The sequence below is a fragment of the Artibeus jamaicensis genome, unplaced genomic scaffold (genome assembly GCF_021234435.1).
Source record: "Artibeus jamaicensis isolate MK-2021 breed Jamaican fruit bat unplaced genomic scaffold, CSHL_Jam_final scaffold_369, whole genome shotgun sequence".
In the NCBI taxonomy this organism is placed as follows: Eukaryota; Metazoa; Chordata; class Mammalia; order Chiroptera; family Phyllostomidae; genus Artibeus; species Artibeus jamaicensis.
In genome coordinates, this window is record NW_026522042.1 from 23,083,398 (window position 1) to 23,104,818 (window position 21,421).

The 21,421-nt window shown below is 46.3% G+C and overlaps 1 protein-coding gene across 1 annotated transcript in view; it reads right to left on the reverse strand.

The window, feature by feature from the left end:
* The window catches only part of BASP1 (brain abundant membrane attached signal protein 1), a 67,505-nt gene extending 51,851 nt beyond the window's left edge, over positions 1-15,654 (reverse strand). Inside the window, exon 1 of the mRNA XM_037154388.2 lies at positions 15,430-15,654. The gene's annotated coding sequence lies outside the window, so the exon portion shown is untranslated. The remainder of the gene's footprint in view (positions 1-15,429) is intronic.
* Positions 15,655-21,421: the final 5,767 nt, after the last annotated feature.

Consider the following 21,421-nt stretch of genomic DNA (forward strand, 5'->3'; position numbering starts at 1 on the left):
TCAGTAGTTCTAAGGCCAACCCACTGCCATCTGTGAAAATGAGGCAGCATGTCCAGGGAGGGACCAGGAAATCTGACACAAGAAGAAAATCACAGCTCTTGTCACTGTTCCTGGAGGACTTGGAAGAACGACAACAAAAGCAATTTCATTGTAACTAGAGTATTTATTTGATCAAAGTCCAACACAGGGAACGCGGTCAAAAACAACCTCGTAGGTACCTAAAGCAAGTTGCTGAACAGGAGGGATAGCGTTGCCCCATTAGGCTGCAAATCGATACACGGGAAAATGATCGCGGGATTTTAGCCAAAACCGGCACCTCATCACTCTCTCTGAGAACTTGGGTGATTTCAGAGGTGGGGTGGCAGTTGCTCGGCTCTCCAGCACCATCTTCCACACCATCTTCCGTGTCGAATGGATGTTTTTGCAATGACCACTCATTACCTTGGGAACTGCATAGGATTTTGTGTGTTAAAGAGATTGGTCCCAGGCCAAGGAATCCCTTCTTAGAGACTGCCCTCTCAGGAGCTCTCCCTGCACTCTGTATTTGAACTCTGCATTCTGTCTCTTGTATTTTTCTGCTTCGTCACCTTTAAATCAGGGGCTCAGTTTGGAGGAAGAATGTGGCCCCTGTCCCTGGCATCCTTTTGGCTGCTGGCCCAGGTCCCTGGGGTGTCCCACTCTCCTTCACCTCCAATGCAAAAGACCCCCCACCCCCAGCTTTTGAGGTGGTGGTAAGAGCAAGGAGACTTTGGCCTATACCTAGGACCTACTCTGCCGTCCATATATTAACTTCCTTTTGGCACTGACGGACCCATAATCAACACAAAGTTCTGTTTGCTCTGTAGCATTGGTTTTTATGTGTGTCTTCATCTATCCAAATGACCAAAAGTGATCAAAATCACTTAAGTATCTCATCCTATTGAAGGCCAATTATCTTCCTTTTTTGTTTTACTTTTAATCATGCTGCTGTGACAGCTTTAAACACATAGTTGTCATCTTTTAAAAATATTCCCTCAGTTTAAGAGTCTAGCAGTGGGACCCACCAACCATTCCCATGCTGGTTTTTATGGGGTTTTGTCCTCCAATGAGATTTAAAAGTCCTGTGTAACAAACAAATGACAAAAAAAAAACTTAAAAGAACCCATTTCCCCAGAGCTCCAACGCCAATACACTTCATAACTTTTCATGGGTGCAAAATGGTTTTAAGTTGCATACGTTTCATTACCAATAAAAATTGGCTTTGTTTTTCCAATAGCACTTCGCTGTTTGGGTTTCATCTGGGAAAAGTGATTCTCTTCTAACAGTTTCCTCTGACACCTGTTGAACTTCCTTGAAATGGGACTAGTGGGGATGCGTTGACCAGTCTGGTTTTTTAACTAGCATTGGTTTCAAGTCCTGACTTGGCCTCCACTCTCCAGCTTTTTGATTTTGAACACAATTCTTCGTGGTTTTTTCAGCCTCAGTCTCTTTCATCTGGAATATGGAAAAATTCCAACAGCACTGGGTTGCTCTGAGGATTCCGAGGGAAAAGGTATTTAAAGCCCTTAGCCAATTCATAAGACACATTCAGAAAAAGCGTCCTAAAGAACCTGGCTTTATAGCACCACCAATAGGACCATTAAGGAAAAGATAAAATAAGAGTTAAGCACTGTATCAGGGCTTACGGGAGGGCCTAGGTAGCTATAATGGAAAATCTGAACTATATAGCTACATTTGCATGAGAATTTAGCTCTAAGCATCCTGGCAGCCAAAAGAAAAAATTGAAATATTATGGACTATTAATTTTGCTAATAAAAGCAAACATTTTCAGAGTGTCAGGAGGGACAAATCTTCCTAGCAATCGACTTTTAAAGAAAGGAATGTGTTGCTATATCTCTTTATGTAAAGAATAGGAAATTTCACAAAGGACAATATTTCAATAATGATTTTACTGGAGATAAAGAAATGTTCTCCCAGGGCCATTTATTGTTTCAGCCTGCAAACTACAGAAACCATCGTATTATAATTCTGCTAAAGGGTTGTTACCAAAAGGTAAAAATCGGATGCCCCAGACAGGCAACTTTGTGCTGGTGCCTGTGGGAAGATTCCCCGTGGATGGAGGGTGCAGGGGAGAAGCAAGAAGCCCCTCCTGGGACTGGACAGAATGTCCTTTAGGTGAGCGAGGTGTGTTCGAAACCCACACCCACCCCACCCCCAGGCTCCGAAGCTGCCTTCCCCTGAGTCTCAAGCAGAGGCTTTCCCCCTGGGGACCCCAGACCGCTGGGGACACAGGGGGGCCACCACGCAGTTCTTCATCCTTCTCCTCCAGCTTCTCTTCCTAAATGCCAGACACTTTGGTGTGAACCTGAAATAAACCCTGCAGTGAAAACCTTGACTTCTTCAGTATTGTGTTGACAGAAAAATAGTGAGAAATATTTGTACTTTAAGGTTTTCTTCTTCTTCTTTTAAACCTACTGCAACGTGTGTTTTGGCCCGAGTGAAAGGGTTTCCCCATTTCTGCCTAAAGGCGCACTGTGGAGGTCTGGCAGCGGGGACCCCATGTCTTGTTGGCAGCTGCCTAAAACCGACCTGAGGCCTGCAGATTGCCGAGTGGAAGGCCCAGGAAACGGAAGAGGGAAGAGCTGACATTTATGGGAGCAGTGACTTTTCGCTCACAAGTAGCATAGGGAAGATGAGCACACTTGTAGGTAAGATATTAACACGCTGTGAAGGTGGACCACATTTCCAAACTTCAGCTTATGTACACAAGTCCTTATGCTATACACTGTAAGCTCCAGGAGACTGGAGATTCCTGTCCATTTCATTCCAGTGTTTGGTACACATTAGCTGCTCAAAACATATTTATAGAAGACAAAGTACAGAGCACGAGTTTTGCCCCATCTGGTTTTCCAAATAACCACTAGGTGGCAGGCTCGTTCAAGAAAACAGTGTCAACCTTGTTAGCTAATTTCTATGGTGCAATAAATTCTAAGTACAGAGAAGTGACTAATAATCTGATAAACTAGGAAACAAATTCATTATAGCTTTGGGGTTTATATGTACTTACTTGTCTTCTGACAGACAAGACATTGCAACCAGGAGAAAGGGGAAAATGCAAAGACTAGCTAGATATCCATGAGCTTAAGATATAGTACTAATGATGTGAAATTGCCTCTTAAAATTATCTCCCCTTTAAAGTAAGTAAGTAAACAAATAAATAATATAACTCTATCAAGTTAAATTTTGTAACCAAAAAAAGTCTCCCCCGAAAACAATCAGACTCACCACCACTCCCGAGCTGTGTCTCACATTTGGCAAGTTTCAGTCACATGAATGTAAAACATAAGCGAATCCCTGAGGTAAAACAGGATGTTTTTTAAGACCACCTGAACCTGAATTTCATTTGTATAAATAACCTTAAGATGGCCCTTTCATAAGGCATTCTCTGGGTGCTATTCCTCATAAGATAACATCTTACTATTTTTTCTTTTTCAACTGCACCCTGAAATAATAGCACACAGGTGAAAACTAATTCTTTCTTTTTTGAAAAAGTGGCGTACAGAGTTTGATTCTCACATCTCTGCATAATCAAGTCCTTGACACTGTTTTGGTTTGGTTTGGTTCGGTTTGGTTTTTGCTGGTTTTGCTTTGTTTGTGGTCAGTTGTATTATTCAAAATATCTGCTGCCCTCACTGGTGGAGGATTGTACTTCCCCACTTGCAGATACCAGGCCGGCAGCATGATTTGAGAGGAACCTCCATGAAATAGAATAAAACCTTCCTGGCTCATTGTGGTGAGGAGCGGCCATGTGACTGGCTTCGCCCATGGAATCAAAGAAAGAAATGACATGCATCGCTTCTCAACAGAAGCTTTAAAAGCCAGCTCACGGTTCACCATCTCTCCTGTCCCTTTACCTGAGACCACCAGTTCCCACCCAGGTGCCGCTCACCTCCTAGGTCCACTGTTGTGCAGCCCACAACAGACATGTCACATGGGAGAGGAATAAGTGTGTCTTGTTATTAGCCTCTGAGATCTGGGGGCTGTTTTTTCATGTCAGTAAAACTTAGGTTGACTGGCAGTACCTTATAGTGGTGGTTATAAAAATAAATGAACGAATACTTATAAAATAGTTAGCCCTCTGGGTGGTGTATGTAAAGCAACAGAAAGGGTCAAGTTAGTCATGTCCTGAGTCATTATTCACTCCTTCATTTTACCTGCCATATTCACAACCAACTACACTTAGGATTTGTCTAATTTGCATTACGAGGTGTTGGCATCACCGAGAGATTTAAAGTGAGACTTAGAGTCCAGTAAAGAGGTTAAGATATCATCTGCATGGGAAGCTGTAGAGAATGGGGATGACTAAGCATCATGATGGGGACACACACACTCGAGAACGTTTACTGAACAGTCCGTGTTCACATCTCTGATGCCACCACAGGCTTTTGCACCCTCTGTCATTCAGAAGGCACGATTTCTCTAACTGCTAAATACAACCAATAAAATTCCTTCCCTAAGATATTCTAATTTTTATATTCCAATTCCATTAAATAATTCTGTTCTCTCCACTGATGAGAGTGAGTTTTTGGAATCAAGGAGGAGCAAGAGTGCACCCCTCCTGCCTACCACCGAGGCCAGGACTATGCCGTACCAAAATGTACATAGGTTGGCCAAAGAGTCAGTTTAGTTTTCTCCATAAAGTGAAAGACACATGTTTCATTTTCACCAATAGCTTTGATTCGGATATTTTGAGTATGTCAGCTACCTCCCACATGTTATAACATTGATTGTTCTCAGTTATTGTCTCTATTTGATTGTTATCAACTTCAACTGGTCTACCTGACCTTGGAGCATCGTCCAGCAAGGAATCTCCAACACAAAACTTCACAAACCACTTTTAACACACTCGATCAGTCACAGCACCTTTTCCATGCACTGCGCAAATCTTTTTTCTTTCTGTGTTTCAATGGTGTTTTTACCTTTCTTGAAATAGTATGCCAAACATAATCTGTATTTTATTCCATCTTCAATATTAAAGTGGCTACACAAAAATTCACCAATTTTCATAAGTTTTTTTAGTGCACGCTGATATGACAGCTGTCACAATCTAAAAATTGTTTTGAATGAAGTTAAAGACACCTAAGCACTACTAGAGCCACCTTATGGGGGGAAAAAACCAAACAAACTTTTTAGCGAAACCAATAGAATTATTTCTACACCCCCTTGATGTTTCTGCAAGAATGCATTGTAATGTCCCAAAGAAGACAAATTCCCTTTCAAACTCATGACAACTTAGCGTTCTTCACACAGCTTTGAATATTCGCCTGTAATCAGCCAGCTTCGTGAGCAACATAGATTCTGACCTCCAGTTCCTGCTGATTCTTTCCACCCAGATCAGGCATCACAAATTCCATTCGTCAGACGATTCACAACAGTACTTCTTAGACTGGTCCACTTGATGAAAAAGAAAATGGCTTTAAACTGTAATTCTTTCCCAGACAGGTTTGAAAGCCAATTTTCCCTGCAGAACCTTCAGAGGTCCAGGACGTGGAGATAGGAGATGCCCAGAGGTAGAGGACAGTGCGGGGGATTGGTCTGAAGTTTCCACGTAGAGTGACTGTGCCCCCAGATTCTCTCCCAGCCATTCAACAGAGGCCGCCACCGCCATGCTCTCTGGCGCCACCCTCGGCTGGAAATGTGCCCTAGACAAACTGACTCCAACAGGCACCAGTCTAATTGTTGCTGATGAGCACAGAGAGGGCGAGGCACAGGCTTGAAAATGGGGAATTAACTGAAAGTCGGCCTAATGATGGTTGACTGCCTAGCGCATTTCCGAGAACCTGGTGCCAAAAGGCCTTGGCCAGGAAGTTACCCCCCACAACAGATTGGAGGCGTCTCCGGAGAAAGGGGTCCCGAACGAAAAGGCCGCCTGGCCCACCGACCAGAATTTTCGTCGGCACTTATTATGAAGCCCACTCGTCCACAGCTCTGCTCACACATGGAGAGCCTGCACATTTCTTTCAAGTATTTAAGTCTTAATTACAAAAGGACAACCAAGGAGCATCTGGTGTTGACAAAAACTTGCAACATGAGCTAAAGGAGGCTGGTGGGCAGGACTCCAGAGGCCGCAGAGGTGGTGTGGGACCAGCGCATGTGTTTGTGCCCTAAGAGCTATTAGAGAAGAAAGCGTATTAATAAAATAAGAACAGGGGGATAGACATGAAAGACACGTTTCTTGGGAATTAAAAACAGCATCACTGACATACAAATTTCAATAGAGGGATAGTTATAGACTATGGAATAAATCCTAGAAAGTAAGACAAAAATATCAAAAAATAAAAAAACAAGAGAGAAAAGGAAAGACTGAGGTCCGAAACAAGAGGACCAACATTTCTGGAATTCCAGAAAGAGACCAGAAAAGGAAAAAATTATCAGAGAGAATCTGGAACATTTTCCCCAGAACTGAGGACCACAAGGGTCCAGAGGAAAAAGACACACTGAGTGCCTAGAATGATGAATGAAAAGATCATCTTGAAATATCAGAACCCTAGAGATAAAGAAAAGATTCTAGAACCTTCCAGACAGAAAGCATGCAAGTGGAATCAGGAATAGGAAGGGAAATGCTAGAAGATAAACCATTTAAAGTTCTAAAGCATATTTGTTCTTAACCTAGGATTTTCTACCCAGCTAATCTATGCACCAAAAGTAAGGGTAGAATAGACCCATCAGAATAAGGGTTAAAACATGGGAGAGGAGCCGGACATGGAATCCAAAAGGAGGGTGTCCAACCCGGGAGAGCAGGGACGTTGCAGGATCACGACAGTGCCACTGAGGCAGACGAGGGCTGGTCCAGGTCAGAGCCCAGAATGCAGTCGTGGGCGAAGCTCTCCAGCAAAACCTGAACCAAAAGGTCGTATGATGCACCGGAGAATCTGGAAAATAATACTAACGGACACTCTCGAGAGCGTCTGGACACGAAACACAGTGATAGTTTCAGAGACAACAAAACAAGTGAGAAAGTGTGGCAACTGCAGAAAAAAAGTTTATAAAAAGAAACAAGCTCCTACCCCCTCGGGGCTCAGCAGTAAAGCATCTTTACATAGTTGTCATAAGAGTGTAAACACTGACTTATACCTGATGATGATGAATTGTGATGTGTTAGGAAAACGCAAGGATGAAAGGGGGAGGGGAGGATGGGAGGAAGAGCAACCGAGCACCTTAGCAGAAACGCAGAAAGTGACGTCTGCAAGTGACAATTCAAGACCTAGAACTAGAGGATGAGCAGCAAAATTTGGGGGAAACTGTCGGAGAACCAGCGCAGAATCAGAAAGGAATGCCTGTAAGGAAGCTGAAGGGAAAGATGGGAAGGAGCAAGGGGAAAGGTGGCTTTCACTCTTGAGCTTTTTACTACTGATAATGTTTTACATTATGTACAAAAAATACTTTTCGAAAAATTCTAAAATACAAGATGATGAAACACAGGCTCATGATCATCAAGGAAAAGTGAGCCCAGCTGGGGAGATAAGACACAAGCATGTGATAGGGAGTACAGTCAATTATGTTGTAATAACTATGTGTGGTGTCGGATGGGTATCCGGGCTTCCCGAAGCAATTGCTCTCTAAGTTATATAAATATCCAATCACTACATTCTACACCTAAAATTAATATAATATTGGAAATTGAAGAGTACATAAAAATTTTTAAAAGACACAAGCTTGGAAAAATAGAATAATAATACAAGTTTCAGTAGTAGTTAAAGACAGTCATAGAAGCTACCTCACCAGGCAACTGGACTAGTTGCGAAAGGACGATTCCCAGAGGCAGAGAGGAGGGCTCCTGGCAGCCTCCTCTTCACCAGGGGAGAGTAGGGAGGGCAGAGCTGCCCGCGTCTTCCTGGAAACAGTACAATTGTCCACTTGAATGTGGCGAGGGCAGTCCAAGGACTCGCAGTCACGTATTTTATTGTGTACGTATAACTGGTATATTGGTATTTGTGCATTATTTATGTACCATTAACATTTTCCCTTCAATCGTGTGCAGGATGGACAGAGCTGTGAGGCCACTGTCGTAGGTGATGGAAACTCCAGACGCTTTGGGGACTGCAGAATGCCGTGCTCAAAATTCCGCCGGAGGGAAAAGACATAATTAGTCATAGGGGGTTGGACTCCATGAATATTCACAATCAGGTAGGCGTGAAGCGATAATGAACTAGATGAGATTAATCTATCAGCCCTGGCATTGGAATGAAGGAATACATTTGAGAAATACTGCAAAGGATCAGGAAAAGAGACAGAGTGGCTGGTTTAATAGAATAGAGGGCATTTGTCACTTCACTACCTGCTAAACATGGCTATGAACAGCACAGAGCAGAATAATGAGCACCAGCTCTGTGAGTATGCTCTTGGTCGGCCGGTGATGGGTACATACGATTCTGCTAGAGCCTTACCTTCAGGGCCACACAGGACTATGTTCCCAGGAGCACTTTCCCGATGCTCTGACTGAATTATTAATAACCTCCCTAGGTCATCCCTCCCTATTTTTAAGGTGCTTGCAAACTACTGGGGTGTTTAAGGTACAACCGCATAAACAACAGTAAACACCTCTGTGGGGCTCAACATGTTCCCGCTGCCGCTCTCAGACCTGTATACACAGAGCCCCTTAATCCTCACCAAAAAATCCTGTGAGCTGGTGTAATGATTAGGACCATTTCACAGATGCGGAAAATGAGGCCCAGAGCAGGTAAAGAACTTGCCCACAGTTAATTGGCCACGCTAGGTTCCAACGCAGGGAGTCCAGCTCCGAACCACACACTAACTACTAGGACAGCGTAAGTAGTGTGATTGCTCTAAAACACCTTCGTGGGACTCACATTTCCCTTTGAGATGTCAAACTGTTCACTTGTAAAGAAACAGCTTCAATTCTAGACACAGCCCATAAATGGACAAGTATTTGTGATGATTGAAATATACTCAGTAACTGAGCTCATTGACCTCAAAAGGTGCAGCAGAAGGTTGACAAATGCATTCACTGTGGGACTCATGACCGAAGAGCCCTGTACAGGAAATGTGTTCAATGCAATCTTAGGGTATTGGAGACGATATCAGTTTTCTGTAGCTACCTTAACCCATTACCACAAATTTGGTGCCTTAAAACAACAAAAATGTCTTCTGCCCCAGTTCTGGAGACCAGAAGCTCAGAACCACGCAGTTGGTGAGCTGTTCCCCCTGGAAGCCCGAGGGGACAACCCTCCGGCACCTCTTCCAGCTCTTGGTGGCTGTCGGCCTTCACCGGCCTACCCCAGTCTCTGCTCCAACGTTGCGTCACCTCTCCTCTGTGTGTCTCTCCCCAGTGTCTGTGACGAGAACACTTGTCACCGGAGCTAGAGCCCCTGGAATGATCTAGCCCGAGCTCCCCATCTAGAGGTCTGGGATTTCATATATCTGCAAAGCCCCTCTTCCCCCCCAAATTCCATGTACACGTTCTGGGGATTAGGATGCATGGACGCAGCTTTCACAGGGCCCATCACCCCACTCACGACAGAGACACCATCAAAACCCGACACACTGAGTCACATAGTTGAAATGTGCAGCTGATGCAAAGGCTAGGAAGACACAAGGCAAACAGAAACACGCAGCAAACGGCACTGTGAGGAAGAGCGTGCAACATGCCAGTTCTCCCACTGCACAGGATAAGGGGCTGCGTTAGTTACACTGTGCGAATGTCCCATTATTGTGGCCTGTTTGGAACAGCACTTGTAAATAAGTTTGAAAACACATCAAATACGTGTGCAATAAGACCTTTCTAGAAAGGATAAGAAGTTTGAGTATGGCTAAGAGAAAGTTTAGAAGGTAGCATCACAGATCCCAGCCCAGCAGGTGAAGGCTTTTGAGAAGGGCTCTAATGTTGGCTTTTCTTCACTTCATGCAGTTACCAAGGTAAGGGAGCAACTCAGAGACTGGGGGTAGGTGTGAACCTACTTGGCTGTGATGTGAGTCCTGAGCCCTGGCCAGCCCAGTCCAGCGCCCCACCCCACCCCAGTCTGAGAGGTGCTAAGGAGCCGCAGGCCACAGTGTTGGCCTGTGTAGAGTATACGGGGAGTGTCAGACTCTCCAAAGACAATATTCATGCATCTCTGCTTGTCTTTTGCCTCTATCAAGTGAATTAGTGACTTTGTATCATGGGGAAATTCAACTATGTGATTTTAGGCTCATTCTGGCTCTAAAGGCCTGTGATCTTCCTTATTGAGAGTGAGCACACCTGGGTGTTGGAATGCAACGTCCAGAGACACCACGTGTGAGCACTTCCCCGCCTGCCAGGAACGATTCCCAAGCAGTCCGGCACGAGGCTGGCAGGATTCACCGACGACCATCCCTTTATTTAGGTCCTGTGTGTCCCCAAGAGTCTCCGAGGTCTGACCTTCTCACATGCTCTCCACAGCAAGCAGAGGCCAGCCGGCAACAAGTTCTGTAACCCTGGAGGGCAAACTCCCTCTCAGAGTTCATCTCTCCTCACACAACAGTGGCTGGCGGGCTGAGTCCTCCTTTCAAAGGAGTAACACAGAGGAGGTGACCCCCAGTTCCGGCAGGGGATGTCCGCTGTCCAAGTTCAGGGCAAAGTTCTCCCCCGCCCCGCAAGGCAGTCACAGACAGGTGCCAGTGCAAGACAGACTCTTCCCTCTTCCAGGGTGAAACGAAAGATGAGAAAGGACAATTGTCTGCGTGTGGATGTGTATAGGTGTGTATAAAACACATTTTTTCCTGGGAAGAAATGTGTTTTAATTATCTTTTGTATTATATGGTTCTTTCTTTTATGAACTGATAGTGATAGATACCAGGGATTGTTTTATTATTCATGAATTCATTTTCAGTGCCATTACACGGAAATATTTTTTACTTATAAACTTGTTTTTCTTATTTTTTTATTGTTCAAGTGAAGTTGTCTCCATTTTTCCACCCACCCCAGTCATCCCCACTTCCCACCCTTGACCCTAACCCCCTTTGGTTTTGTCCATGGTCCTTTATACATGTTTCTGAAAGCCCTTCCCTCTTTTCTCCCCATTATCCCCCCGCCACCCTCAGTCTGGTTACTGTCAGTTTTACTTATAAACTTTTAATCACCCATTAAAAGGTCTTCTCTCTCTCTCTTGGCTTGTTTTGTAAGGTCTAATAATCTGAGAGTTGCTATAGTAGATTTATAATTACTTTAGAGAAGCCTCGAGCACCCCCCAATCTGTGACCCGTACAAGACAGTCCTCACTGGAATCCCTGGACTTTGCTGCCCTGCGGTCTCCTGGAGGCTAAGGAGCAAGGGAGGGAGGCCAGGACCTTCACCTCCACCCCAATCAGGGACCAGGGTGAGAGAGAGAGCATGGCGGGGGGGGGGGGGGGGGGGGCGGAGGTCCAGGCCTTCGCTGAGGAAGCTGGGGATGAAGTCACAGGCAGGACATCCCTAGGCAAAATAGCAAGAAAGTGACCTTTGTCTGGGGACCTGCTGTTTCCTCCCCACCCACTTGTCACAAGCCCTCTGGCACCAAGTAAATGTCAGACTCGCACTGAATGAATTCATATCCTTATCCTACTTTAAAATGTTTTAAATCATAATAATCTCAGCTTCAAAGCTTCCCTCTAGTCGTGTTTGTAGCATTTTAGTTTCCTAGATACACCTAGCATGTTACCAACCACAATTCAGTGGCCCTTCCGGTGACTTCCTTCTGTCCCCTTTTTTTCTCACATGTGCCTTCTCTCCCCTTTCCTCATAAGAGGAAGAGCGGATGTGTGAAAACACTCACGAGAACAAGCGAGAATTGGACATAGACACAGTCTGGTCACGTGTTGAAGTGCACTTCAGTTGGAAGAAAAGTGAGAAGCAAAAATATGGGCCCTCTTTAGAAAACAATGAGTTTGTTAAAACGCTTTCTTCATTTCTGCGAAAATTGATAGAATACAAACACCTTGTATGGCATCAAGATGTCCACCAGGGGGCACTGCAGTCAAAGCGCACCAGAAGGGGCTCAAAGCCTTTACTCCATTGTGGGTAAACTAAGGTCATTTCATTAACATTATCAGAAGTGACTTGTTTTCAGAAAACGACAGGCCAACTACTTTTACTTTTTTGCTGAAGGGAAAAAAATCCATTTTCTGGCAGCGAAGTAGCTGACTCTTGGCATCCAGAATTGGCTCTTTACTGAGGTCAACATACATGTGCTCAGAAGCCTGAACCCACTTGAGATTGTGAACCAAGGCCAGGCCAGAGATAACATGCCGGTCTTTTGATTGTCCCATTGCTGAAAACATCCTCCCTCCCATCTTTCTCTCCCCCCTCCCCTGCTGACAGTCACAGACAACAAAATGTAGGTGATTCACAGACGCTTTAAAATAAGATTTAGGAGGGGAGGGTCTTGAATTTCATGATGCATCTGACATGACCAGCTGACTCTGGCTTAGTGGGGGCGTAATCTCCAAGAGCCATGGAAGGCCCAGAGCCAGCAGCACCGTGGCGGCAGCAAACGCAGAGGAGAAGACGTGGGGGAGCGTGCAAGCAGCTAGAAACACGTGTTCTGATCCATTTTTAAAATCCACTTTTGTATTAAAGGAACTCCATTTCTTAAAAACACGTATTTGTTAAACCAAAAATAAATCTCTTGGACTGTGAGGTGAAGAACAATGGAGGGTTAGGAGAGGGCACGGTGAGGACCCGGGAAAGGAGCGAAGGCGCCTACCGCACGATTCAGGCCCGGAGCTCGGTCCCCAGCTTTCTGCCTGCCCTGGGCGGCAACCGGCCAGGAGCCTCACCCACTCAGAGAAGTTCCGGAACCTGAGTCTCTCGGGCAAAGTGTAGATACTTTTTTACGTGGTCGGTGTTGTGGGTTGAATTATGACCCCCACAAAAATATACTGAAGTCTCAATCCCCTTTTATATGTGAATGTGACCTTATTTGGAAAGGTCTTCCCAGATGCAATCAAGATGAGCTCATTGGGGTGTCCCGACGTCCTGGTAAGAAGAGGAACCCTTGACACCGAGATGCACAGAATGCCATGTGACCGCAGCAGCTGCGGCTTTAAGCTCCCCCAGGCTGTGCTACTTTGTTAGTGCACTCCCAGGAAACTCGTTATCACCACCAGCTTCAGAAACAGTAGCATGGAGTTCTGGGAATGGCAATGAAGAAATACTTGACTGACTAGGCACAAACAAGGTTTTAAAGATTTTTTTTCTGCTTTTTCCTTTTCTCTCCCACTTTTCCTGTCTACCCAGTACCAGTGTTCCAACGTTCTAAACAGTAAATATCTTGATTTATCTTTAAATGCACAGCTCTTAGTGATTTCTAGAAATGTGGTCATTTTTTCTCCGATGCACTTTGTAAGTCTCCTCAGATATCCCCAAACTATACGGTCCAACTGGCATTTTTAAAGCACCTTGCTCCCTTGAGTTGCTCAAAATATTTGACATAAATTTTCCTGATTCTTCATGACATCTTAAGGAAAAAAATATAGAGCCAAATCAATCATATTGTCCAAATCACACAGTCTTTCAGTGGATGATCAGAATTTTGGAGACAGATCTCCAAATTCCTCGTATAGTGTGTTTTCTAAATGTCATGCAATTATATTTTATGCTTAATATCTACCTATAAGAAAACAGTGAATAAATCCTCCAAAATTATGGTCAAGCCAAAAGTCACCTTTTCAGTACCTTTTCTATATTTTGGATAGAAATGTCTATGATATTCTGGGAACTTATAAAACTTCAAACCAGATGACACAAATCCACTGTCCTGTTCTAATTTCTTTCCCAGTCTCCACAAGGATTTTTCCACCCTTCGTTCCCATTCCATTCTGAGACCCACGGCACCTCCTGGGTGATGGAAAGATCGGGCTGGAGCTAAGCCTTCTCCCCACCTTTCCCAGCTCCAACCGTCCCCGGGACAAGGGGTCGTGAGCGTGCTGACTCTGCGCCAAGGCCATTCAGGGTGATGTGGGGAGCCCTCGGTCTGCCTCCCTGTGGGTCCCCACACGCCTCCTCAAGAGGAGTGTCGTCTGGAAGGTCGGCATGCTAGGAAAAAACCCTGTTCCTGTTCTGACAGCGGGACTGATAGACTGGGACTTCCAAAACTACCAACCAAAAAATTCGTTTTTCAAAGAAAATCATGGAAACACAGAGACAGCAGAGTTAGTCCCACAGCTCAGAGTCTGTCCCATTCCTCATCAGGGCACATACCCCGAATTCGCATGACAAAGACCACCTGTGGCCTCCCAGGGTCCCAGCTCTGAGTCATGGCCACAAGAAAGGTGTTGTCTCACCCCCATGCCAGCCAGTTCCTGGATCATTTGTCCCCAGGAATCAGATTTGTTACTGGCCTAAGACCCAATCTCCAGGTAATTCTTCACGTGTGATCTGGCTAAAGAATTATGAAAATGTAACATGACATTAATAAACATGACATTCACACACAGTGAATGACGTGTGCGTCACAGCCTGGGTAGATGGCAGTGAAAATAAGCCATCTGACCAAGGTTGGGAGGTTCCAGTTAGTGCTACAAAAAAAATGAGGATGTGATGGGAAAGGAGGAAGAGACACAGCGGGGGGAGCACAGGGCGGGCTGGGGCTCCGGGACTGGTAGGCCGTCTTTAGAAAGTGGGACAGACATGCACTGGAGAGGCATGTCCTGAGTTAAGGAAGGCGTGGCCCTCTGCTGGGGACCAGGTTGTGAGGTCCCAAAGCACATTGAAGTCTCCCCAGATTATGGTGGGATTTGAGGAGGAAAGCAAACAGGCCAAACACGGTGCAGTTAACAGCTACTGAGTTGCGCCAGGAAAGTGCCAGGCACTTTACATGGATCTCCTCATAACATCCTCACAACAGCCCTGCACCGCTGTACTAGTACCCTCATTTTAGAGTGTTCGAAGTGCTAACGCTCTGAAAACTTGGCCACAGCCACACAACATAGTAAGTACAAAGCAGAAATTAGGATCTAAGACATCAGATATCGCAGCCAGCGTCTTGACACTGTGTATGTACACACACACCCACTTACACACGTAAACTCACAGCTTAATTTCACTGGAAAGATGGGAGGAAGCAACCACCAGGAGACTCCACGGGGGACAGCAAGGAGGAAGGAGTGGGGACAGGAATCACAAAATATCAACAGAGAGGCGATATTTTGCAAAAGGAAGAACAATAAATTGTAAGTGATCACAGAACATTGGTAGAATGCTGAATCCCCAAACCGGCTGATGAAATGTGGAAAACCAGGATACTCTGGAGAGAGCCAGATTTCAGTAGGGTTTGATCCTTCATAGACTCTGAAGAAACATAGGGACCACCCACCATGGAACCAGGACCCCCACAGCCCAGTGCAAAGGGTTGTCACGGGAACAGAAGAGGAGCCCTGAGTCCTCAGAAAAGGCCCAGGGAGCCCCGGGCACATGAGTATGGAAGGAAACGTTACCAGAGGGGCCAGAACTGGGTGATCGCTGGAGACACAGGATGCAGGGCAGGATGGGACTCGCCAGCCTCCAAGAGCCCACAAGTGTCTGCTTGCTTCCCGTCCTCTGAGCCTTCAGGACACTGGGGCCAGTGGTCAGCAGGTTGCTGCTTCAGTAGAAGAGGCCTCTTTGAAGCCACAGATACAGTGAAGGAGGAAGGAGCTCGGCTGCACCCAGCTAATGGCTGGGAGCTGCCAGTCCTGGCAGGAGAATTAGCTGGACTAGGAGGCTTACCCTGGCAGGACAGTGTGAAGGTAAATAATCGGCCTAATAGACATTCCTTTTTGCACTGGAAAATCTGGAATGGAGAGCAGTTTGCTCTAAGTGTGTACCTTCTGCTTGTCTGGAAGGGGTGGGGCAGGGAGTTACCCAACAGAGCAAGATTTGTAGTAATTATCATGATTAACAGCCTAAAAATGAAGCACCGGATTCCGGCCCCTGGGGAAAGTCGAAATACGTGGCAGATGCGTGACTGATGTCGGGTCCCTGGTTTCAGTCTATTTTCCTAGTCTTCCAGTCACGTTTCTGTTTGGGAACTGTCTCAAGCAGCCACCTACTATGTGTCAGAGCTTTCTCAGCCGTCTTGGACTCTTGTCATCTCTGGCCCCCGCCAGCCTGGAACGTGCTGAAACCGTTTCTGAGTATGTCTTTAAGGTTCCAGGAAAACACACACATGTACGAAGTCTCCTCGGAAAATGAGTTCGAACCAAATGTCATTCCTGCTTCTAGGTCGCTCAGTGGCTCTTGCAAACAGGGAACAGCTCCCTACCAGAGCCACAACCGTTTGTCTTGGCTTCTGCCCCCCCATTTCCTTTTTTTGTTGTTACAGAAAATTTCAAACACCCCACTTAAATGATCATCAACTCATTTTTGGCTGTTACATTCAATAGGCAATATTCCTTTAAAAGAAAGGGACAAAAATGTGTTAAAATGGTGCACAAAATTTGGAGCAATGCCTCATCCCCTCCTTATTTCCTCCCACATTGGAATCCACATTGACAAAGTTCTCCGTACGAATGGCATACAATCTGCTTTTGCAAACTCTTCCTAGATTCTGAATTTCAATTTCAGGTTAACGGAATTAGGAGCCTCCTTAAAAAGGAATTTATCTCATCATAACTGAGTGTTCTGAATGTGGCTCAGAAACAAAACTGATTATTTATGCCAAGCTCACATTTTACTTGTTGGGGATTTTAACCACATGCAGCGAATTCCAGTAAGAAGCTTAAGAAATTTCCCAGCTAAAGAAACACTGGTGGAGGTAGGACCCCGGGGGCGGGGGGGGGGATGGGCTGAGGAGTGGTACGAATAACATTTGATTCCTGAAAACGCCAGCCAAGTCATGCAAGTTCATGTTTCAGACCATTCAAAGAAAAAGCGTCCGTGAGAGGTCGTTTTAGGGTGAGTCAGTGGAGACCGTTCTAGAAGGACTGAGAACCGTCCACTCTTCTCCAGTCAGGACGAGATAGCCTGTCTCTTGAGAGTTTCTCAAAGGTAGTTTGTGATTTCCTTCCTTTACCCCCTTCTTCTTTTCGCAGCTTGTTTTGTTTTTCAGAGAGAGTGGCCTTATTGAGGAAAAAAGGATTTATAGTATCAATAGTAGCTGTCACACAGTCACTTGCCGAGATCTTCTGTCTTCTGTGAGCAGGGGCTAGTGAGAGAAAAAAACATATGAGCGGTAGGTACCAATTCTAGCTCAAGATCTAGCCATGTTCCTTGCTGCCAGAATCATCCAAAACCTCCCATTGTGGGATTTGGTGAACTCAAAAGACTTCCCCAAAACACTGACCACATGCATCCCAGCACACAAGAGGTCTGGCCGGGAATAGATCGGGGCCTGAAATCTCGGCTGAGGCATTTCCCCTCCCACGTGTGCTTCTCCCTGGAACAAAATGCTCAAAGCAGATATGTCCATAAAGTACATGCAGCCAGTCCCGTGGAGAAGGTGGGGAGGGGGGAGAGCCACAGCTTTCACGCACACACGCACCATATACAAACAGAAATGAGGAGACGCAGTCTCCTGGGGCATGACCGCCCCAGCAAGCACTTCACCATCCATCAAATACCCACCAAATGGACGAGTTTCCTTAAGGCCCCCCGAGGTGACCTGCATCTACCTGGGACAACTTTTCTTGTTCTTGACCATCTACACAAGTTCAATGGACAAGACCACCTTTGGGAGAGTTAGTGGCCTAGCTTTTATCTGCATTCCATCAGGGATGGGCAAGTTCTTGGGGTTTGGAGGCCTCAGTTCTTCCGCTCTGATGTGACAGGAAGGAGTGGGCCAGATGGCTTCTGAAGGTCTGAAGCACAGGCGGCAGACACAAGGCCCTGGAGCCGAATCCGGCCTCTACCTTGTTCTACCTGGTGGCAGCGCCAAGCTCTCACTTAACCGTTAAGGAATAGTTACATTTATACAGTCCTAAAATTTGAAGGCAACTGCTAGGCTGATGTGGCCCCCCCATGAAAATGAGTTTGACACCCCTGGTCTGAAGGCAGCTCTGAATTCCTCATGAACCAAGAACACGCAGGACTCGGCACCTGCCACATCAAACCCTAGTTCTAGGCATCTCAGCTGTGTGGCCATAGGAATGTCACTTGATTTCTTCCATCAACTGGAGAGAAAAATTCCTATGTCACAGGTTAGGACTGAATTTCTTAACCGTAAAGAGCGCCTGACTTATGGAACAGGTCCTAATGTTAGAACTCTCCTTTCTAAAATGCTGTGGTTTCAAACATGAAGGAATCTGGGACGTTTGCCCTTCTGGAACACAACTAGATAATTCAATCCAAATATTTCCCACTCTAACTTATTACTCACTGGAGGACCGAAATGACACAAATCTGGGTCAGTACTACTGGAAAACGCTCGTGAGATAAAAGTGTTGCCCAGTCCCCTGTCTTACGTGACATAGTTCACATATTTCTTTTTCCTTAGTTGTTCCAAGTCACTTGGAAATAGGAGAAACGGTGTACAGTAAACCAGGCTGGGAAAGTGAAGGCTTCACAGAGTCTATATCGCTAATTAAATTACGGTTCCTAGCAGATCAAGGACAAATGACTGAGTTCAACAGAACATTTCCTTTGATGTCAAGATTTTGTACTTCAAAGACTAGCCAGGCGTGCAGGCGGCTGCCAGGGGCCCCTCCTCTCCCTGCAAGGAGAGGCTGATGGTGAAAGAACTTTCCAGGATCTGCTTCAGAGCCGTGTGAACACCTGTGGTGGCTGGCCCTGCCCAGGCCAGACCGGCTGTGAGGGGTCTTAGGAGAAAATAAATGAGTCAGAAGATGTGAGTTCCAGGTTTGGGCCTGCCACTTACCCACATCCCCTGACCTCCCTATTTGACCTCCGTCTTCATGTTCTCCCATGTGACGTGGGAGTACAAAACCTCACCTATTTATCTCACAGGCTTACATATAGATAATATTGGGTCTTTGGTAGACCATGTACTAAGGAAAAAATAGAGAAATAAAACCCCAGCAGGATCCTATGGCAGGCTCTTTTCTCTCCCGGAAAGACGTTTGCCTCCACTGCATCTCTAGTTAGCGGTCAGTGTGCAATAATTCTTCGCTGAATGAGCGAAGGATAAATGAAGTGTGGCGAAGGATGGGCCCCCCTCCTGGGTCACCCCATTCATTCTGCCATTATAGTCCCAGCTCTACTTAACCTGGGGATGTAGTAAAAAGAAAAAATACCAGGGCTGGGGAGGGGGAAGGTGGGGCAGTGAGAAAGGGCCACCCAGCAGCACAGAAGGAAGGAGGGCGGCTCTGGGCTTAGAAGGGAATTTCCTGCAACACCTGCCAATAGGAGCCTGTGCTGACCCAGTTCAGTGTGCTGTGTGGTTTTGTGGACAAGAAATTTTCAGTATTTCCCACCCCCCCAAGTACATCCTTACTTCTGACTAAATGGATCGGACACTCATGTGTCATCAAATATTCATAAGCCAGAAAGGGCAAATACCCTGATTATCAGTGAAATACCACTTCAACTCGGCCTGAATTCTTAGTCACAAAGCAGAGCTCAGCAGACTGGGGAAACCCAGACATTGACTCCATGATGACAACTGAATGAATAAACCTTAAGAACACGCACTGCAGCCTTTCAGAGATGTTTTCCAAGTCTCCCCATCTTTCTGAGCTTCTCAGTCCCATAATGTCACTGGATAAACATCATTTATCAGAATCAGAGAGAAGGGGCAGATGCTGGAAGGCTGAGCTGGAGCGGACACCCCCGTGGGAGTCTCCGTCTCGGTGTCTCAACATCGGCATTCCCGTGCCTCAGATCGCCTTTCCTCTGTGATGGATGGTTTCCTAATCCATGAGTGCTGTGAATCAGCCCTTTTGGGGGGAGTGGCTCAGAGGACCGCATGGTTATATGCTCAGGATGAAAGGGACCCACTCATAGAGACTGTATCAGGTCAGATGTCTGAGGCTGCAAGTCATAAGAAACCCTCCAAAAGGGGCTTCAAACATAATGGCGTGGATTCATCTCACAAAAGAAGTCTAGAGATAGGTGGGCCCAGGGTTGTGCAGTTCTCCTGGTTATAGAAAGACAGTGCGGTGCAGTGAAGAGCGGCCCACCTCTGCCCTCGGCTCCCCTGGGTTCAACTCCCAGCTTTGGTGCTTCTTGGCTGTGGGACTTCGGGTGCGACTTAACCTCTCAGAGTCTCAGTTCCCTCCTCTGCGAAACCGGAGGTGACAATAACACCTCCCTCCCAAGGCGCTTGTGAGCAGTAAATTAGTGAGTATACGTAGACTTCTTAGCCAGGGCCTGGCACGCAATAAGAGCTATATCAGTGTTAGTTCCCCTCTTTATTTATTAATATCATCCTCTCATTGTCATGAGAGCATCCAAGGCACCGAGTGTCACACAATGTGCAGGACAGGAAGGAAAGTGTGGGAGGGGGACTGGGCCGAGAACAAGAATGACACAAACTTCTCTTGTGCATGTCTCTCCTTCCGCCACAAGAAAAGTCTCCCCAGACACCCCCTTGTCCTTTACACAGGAGCGTACAGGTGCGGACGCGGCCACGTGGGGGTGTCGGGCAATACTTGGCGGAGAGGACTGGAATGGCCATGGTTTAGTCTTCGTGCTATCTGACATGGAGGCCGCAGGCCACATGGAGTGATGTAGAGTTTCATTTATATTAATTAAAATTAGACAGTCAGCTGCTCAGTCACACAAGCCACATCTAAATACTTGGAAGTACTCAATAGCCACGTGGGGCTGGTGGTCTCCATGACAGACAGTGCAGCTAGAGGCGGATCCCATCCTCCCAGAAAGCGGCGCTGGACAGCACTGCAGTCCGAGTTCATACGTGAGGCACCCACGTTCCCCGAGCATATTTCCTCCAAGTGCCTGAACAGAAGTAGGGCTCAGTTCCCAAGAAAGAAGTGGAAGGAGCTACCGGAGTGGCAATCAACAGGGAAAGAGGGGCAGGAAGAAGGACCATCAGAGACCTCGTGAGATCAGAACAGGGGCAGCAGGGGGGCGGAGACTCGGAGAAGTCAAGTGGTGTCATTAGACTTCAGGTTTCCCGGGCTGGCTTCTCTAGGCTGCCTTACACACGGGGACCCAGGTACTTGACGGTGGTGGAAATTGGAATTATCAGGACAGATTCTTTTAGACCTCAATCTGAGTAGTTTCAGTTACTAATGGGCAAAAGTGAACCTCGGGCCCCCCAATCTGCCTGCATCCTGGACCCTAACTAAGGTCACAACACTCTGCAATCGCCACACTGACGTTGGCTATTTTTAGGATTGTCGTGTAAACGGGGTAATAAAAAACAGTTTCCACTTCACATAATCACCTTGAGCCCTCAAGAGAGTCCTGCCAACCTTCCTGCAAACCCTGCCCCGGGACCATCGTTGGCTCGCCCTGGGCCTTGGGGAGCAGTAGAGGTCCCCAGCACTCCTCTGCACCTTACAGAGGGTGTCAGCTGACTGAGGCAGGGAT